This window comes from Corythoichthys intestinalis, chromosome 4 (assembly GCF_030265065.1).
Source record: "Corythoichthys intestinalis isolate RoL2023-P3 chromosome 4, ASM3026506v1, whole genome shotgun sequence".
Classification (NCBI taxonomy): Eukaryota; Metazoa; Chordata; class Actinopteri; order Syngnathiformes; family Syngnathidae; genus Corythoichthys; species Corythoichthys intestinalis.
Genome location: NC_080398.1, coordinates 10,373,901 through 10,378,945, shown reverse-complemented (window position 1 = coordinate 10,378,945; position 5,045 = coordinate 10,373,901). Strand labels below are relative to the sequence as shown.

General features: G+C 42.1%; 1 long non-coding RNA gene across 1 annotated transcript; it reads left to right on the top strand.

The window, feature by feature from the left end:
- The first annotated feature begins 4,284 nt into the window (after window positions 1-4,284).
- On the top strand, window positions 4,285-4,767 carry LOC130914846 (uncharacterized). The gene is made up of 2 exons (XR_009063005.1): window positions 4,285-4,510; window positions 4,669-4,767. It is a non-coding gene; the product is annotated as an uncharacterized LOC130914846 (long non-coding RNA).
- The last annotated feature ends 278 nt before the right edge of the window (window positions 4,768-5,045 follow it).

The following is a 5,045-nucleotide window of genomic DNA, read 5'->3' as shown; positions in this document are numbered from 1 at the left end:
ATGAATGCACAACAGCAAAATCTGCTGCACAACGGCAAAATCCCGCAGCACAACGGCAAGAGGATGACCCGGAAATTAAAAAAAAAAAAAAAAAAAAAAAGGACGACACTTTGTATATTGCTATATGTGCTTTGTGACCATCTTAACGGACCTCCATGAAGTTGACCCAGGGCCCGCGGCTAATGGAGCATACCAACTCTCTCAATAACAGAGGGGTGTCCTAACAACTAGCACAAATGTAGCACATACAGTACGTAAAAAGTAAATGAGGGGCTTAGAGTGACGTCATTACTCGAAATTACTACCTCAAGCCCCCCAATTTACTGCAAAAAAGACCTGAATTTGTTTGTGTTATGATCGTGCTAGTTGTTGGGACAACCCTATGTTATTGATCGATTCGGTATGCTCCATTAGCCGCGGGAGCTAAGCTAAGGAAAAGCTACGAGTGACGTCACCACTCGAAATTAATATCTCAATAAAAGCATAACTGTATCTACAAAACCTAGCTGGCCTCAGATTTACCTATAAAAGAATTTTAAATATCTCTAAAACGAAATCAGCACAAACAAAACTTTTACAGCGCAAACGATTGACATCATTTTAATATAAATTTGGGTCTTATGGTGGGGTGGCAACTTCACGGAGGTCCGTAGAGTTGGTCACAAAGCACATATAGCAAAATACAAAGTGTCGTTTTTACTTCTGGGTCATCCTCTTGACATCGTACTGCTGGATTTTGCTGTTGTGCTGCGGGGTCTTTGCATTCGTTTTGCCTTTTGCATACGTGCTGCGAGCCATTTGCTGTGGCAATTGGGGTTCGTGCTTTTGTCAATTTGCAATCGTGCTTTAGGAATTGGGGATCGTGTTGTGGCAGTTTGCATTCGTGCTTTTCTCTTTTGCAAAGCCTTTGCAATTGGAGTTTGTGCTTTTTTTGTATTTGCAAAGTGTTTGGACTTTGAATTTCGCCTGACGCCTGTCGGCCACCGTACTCCTCAACCCGGAAGACTACACACCCACCCACTTGAAGCAATGGCATCCATGTGTTTTTTTCCCTTTTGCCTCATAAGACATAAAAATGCGAAAGTAAAATATATTTGAATAAAAAATATTATAAAAATAGTAAATTAAAGCCACAGATCCACCATGTTTACTTTTTTGAATGTTTACTAGCATCGACTGCGCGTTTGTGTCTTCACCTTCCGTTTTCACCGTCACCATGTAAAGATGAGGCCATTCCGCAACACAATTGTTGCGTCTAATTAGGGGCCGTTTACATGGTGACGCTCCGAGAATACAAAAAATTTCAAATTTGCATTTATATGCCCGTCTCCATTCGAACAATGTCGCAATTCCGCATGAAAATGATGTAGTATTATTGCCAGGCCCTAGGGGGCAGTGCAGATTTACAAGGCGACAGTGAATGATGCACTTTGACCCAACCAAAGTTCCTCAGCCTGGAAAAAAATATGCCCGCCCACTTGAAGCAATGACATTTTTTTTTGTTCAAAAAGGCACAAAAATGGAAACATTCAACATATTTAATTTTAAAATGTTATTAAAACAGTAAATTAAAGCCGACATTCCACCATATTTGCTGTTTTTAAAGACCAAATGTGAAGTAAGGTTGGCCAACCATGTTTTTGAATAATATCAATGGCTAAACAATTATAAGCATATTTTCGTTATTTTTTTTAATGCAACCCTTCCATATTTATTTTAACGCAACCCTTCCAGATTCTTTGTTTAACCCATAGCAACGCCCTTGACAACGAAAATGCTTTTCTTCGACAATCTTTGGAAATCTTCGGAAATTACGTCACACCGAGAACTGCAAGGGAAGTCCGCCATACACACAGTATTGTTGCATTGCTTCTCGGTAAGATGCCACGGCGGTGTGTGGCGATGCGTTGTTCTCAATCTAAAGAAAAGTTGTATGAGTGACTGAATGATAGCAGGGCACGTAAATGGACATCTTTTGTTCGCACAAAGCGAATGAATTTCACGTCATCACCGAGTCGTGTTCTCTGCCACAAAGACTTCGAAGATGCCTGCTTCCTCAACCGGTCTGCTTATGATCAAGGATTTGCCAAAAAGTAAATGTGATTTTCGGATAGATGACTGATGACATTGTCAAAGCAGAGCTGCCAACTGTTGCGGAATGAACAGTAGAAGCTAGCGACATTAGCCGAAAGCTAACTCGTGGCAATCACCGATCATAGTTGTTGTTGCGTTCGCTAGGTTAAGCGTGTTCAATCGGGAAAGGGGTGTGGATGTGCATATAAGGGGGTCGGCGTCGCGGTAATTCATGGTCACGTTGCCGTAACAGACGCCGGTGAGTTTGTGCGCATTTATTTTTATTGGTATTATGTATTTTCACCTTCATGCTTCAAGCATTGCATTGCTTTTGGACGGTTCGGCGTTTCTTTCACGGTGATCGCAGGATAGCCTTCTAGTTTGTGTTTTACGAGAGTCGCTGACAGGTGACAGTTGACAAATAGCGTGCTGGTTTAGCGTAGCCATTGAGTCAATCTCACAGCGAGTCAGCGAGCGGCGCAGGTCACGCAGTGAATCATGGGAAATGTAGTCTCGGGACAACACTGGTGCTTTGTAATCTGTTCGCTTGTGTGAAAGAACTACATATCCTCACGCCATTAGACGCCACTTCTACAGGCTCTATCTATCGCTCCGCACAGCCTGCCAAGAGCCCCATGCTGTGTTCGTACTGTTAGCTCCATGTGTTAATAAAGAAACAAAGTTGTCAGCACGTCGTGTGTTCGATACCTTTGTCAACAAAAAGCTCATAACAAGACACTATGCACAATCCGTTTAAGACACGCTGGGACTGGAGAGCTGTGAGTAGTAGGAGGCGAGTGGGGGATGACGAGAAGCAAAACTTTGCAGTCGAATGTGGCGGCAGTCCGCTATTATTTTGTTTTCTTATTGTTGCCACAATAAAGTGGAGAAAGCCATCAACGACTCATCTCCTTCTTCCCCCCCAACATTTTTATATTATTTTATATGCACGAGAGCTGCCGGATCTGCCAAAATTAACATGGAGTCTGATTATTATTTTTTTTAAACAATGTCATCAGATAGACAAAAACATAAAATTATGTGCAAATGCCTGCATCTTCAAACCATGAAAATAATAACAGCCTATATTTTACCAATCTTGTAATCTCGATGGGTCTTGTCCCCATTCCATGTCAGGTGGTCTAGGCACATTGTTTGCATTCTCATTAGCGTCTGGCTAATACATTTTAGGTCCAACATAAAATTCCAACCTCCACTTCTTCTACCAACTCTTCAAAAACTTGGATTTCCTCCCCTGCGCTCGATCTATCGCTTATATCGCTGTTTGAATCATTGTTTGCAGGGCGTTGGAGCGTTGCCATCGCTGTTCTCGGTGTGACGTTTCACTTTCGGGTTCGTCCCCTTTCACGCTCGAACTTCGGAAACACGATTATTTTGTCAAATATACAACATATAAATTATTTTTTCATGCTTTATTTGTTGGGCAATGTTTAATTACTTTAATTGTGACCCTATTTGGCATGTTATGAAATTACTTCACATTTGTTCTTTAATGTTTAGTAGCACCTCTGCGCACGCCCAATGTGACGTGTAGGAGTGCTGACATTATCGGCGCGGTTTCGCGCCGTGGGGGCCTTTGATATGCATACGGAGCAAGCCCCCCCTCAATCCCCCACAATCGAATTCTTCCACTTTGGAGGCAGGATTCAGAATTTTTCGTCTTTGCCTTCCATCTCCGCCGACACCATATGCACGCGAGGCCACTCCGCAACAAAGTCATTGCGTCTTCGTGTTGCAGAGTCGTAGCCCAGTGTTGTAGCCCAACCATGTAAACGGCCCAAAAAAAAATCACCACTCTGCTATACTTATGGTTGGTCACGTTCAGCACAAAGCCTGCAAGCAAGTAATTAGTAATCAAGTGAGCGCAACACAAAAAAGTGAACCCATCAATTGCACCAAGAGCTTAGATACGAATACAATGAGAATAATTTAAATAAAAAACAAACACTTGCTGTTAAATCACACTCCACATGCAGGTGACAGAATTTTAATTGTGTTTCGTAGGTGGGCTTGTGTGTAGCCTGTGGTGTGAAGTGAAGGTAGAGCGAGGTAGTTGTTGTCCCAGGTGCAAAATTTAAGGGCTACATAGTTCAAAAGGGTAAAAAAAAAAATACTGGTCACGTAATAACAGGAATGCTTAAATGACTAAATGTAATTTCAAGTCCATCACACTTCTGGGACATCCATGTGTCCAAGTAGGAAGCAGGATTGATTGCCAATCAATTCCACCTGCTGTTGTGCAAAGAGAACAAACAACAGGTGGAAATGAAGGGCGATTAGCAAGACAATTCGTACAAGGAATGGTTTTGCAGGTTGTGGCTTCGACCACCGTATTTTTCCTTTATGGCTGATTTTGTTAGCAATTGCGCTTTTTTCACCTTGAGACTGTCTACACGCTGCAAAAGTTGCTCAACTAGTGAGTTTCAACCATGATGACATGTTACTGTGCATTGTTACAAGAAAGTTTGCTTTGTCTGATGAATGACAATGATTGGCCACATCTGACTGAAGTGTATCAGTAGTTCCTGTATGATGAAGATATTGATATTATGAACAAGCATGCCAATGCCCTAGACCTGCATCCAATTGAGCACTCCTGGGACATCATGTCTTGTTCTATCCTGCAACACCAGGTCTCACCACACTGCTCTGGAAAGGACCCTCTGATACAGGTCTGGGAAGAAATTTGAAAATTTAAAGTTCAAATTCAAATGTTTAAATTTAACCTCTTTGCTTTAATGGCTGTTGACGTGTGGGAATGTCAGTGGGGAAGTGTTTACATTACGGGGCAGTTTACATAGTGACGCTGCGACACCAAGAAGCAACGATTGTGTTGCGGAATATTTAATGTTTGCATTTTTGTGTCTTTTGAAGGAAAAGAAAAAAATACGGGGCCACCATTGCTTCGAGTAGGCAGGTATGTTGTTTTCCGGGCTAAGGAGGTTTTTGTC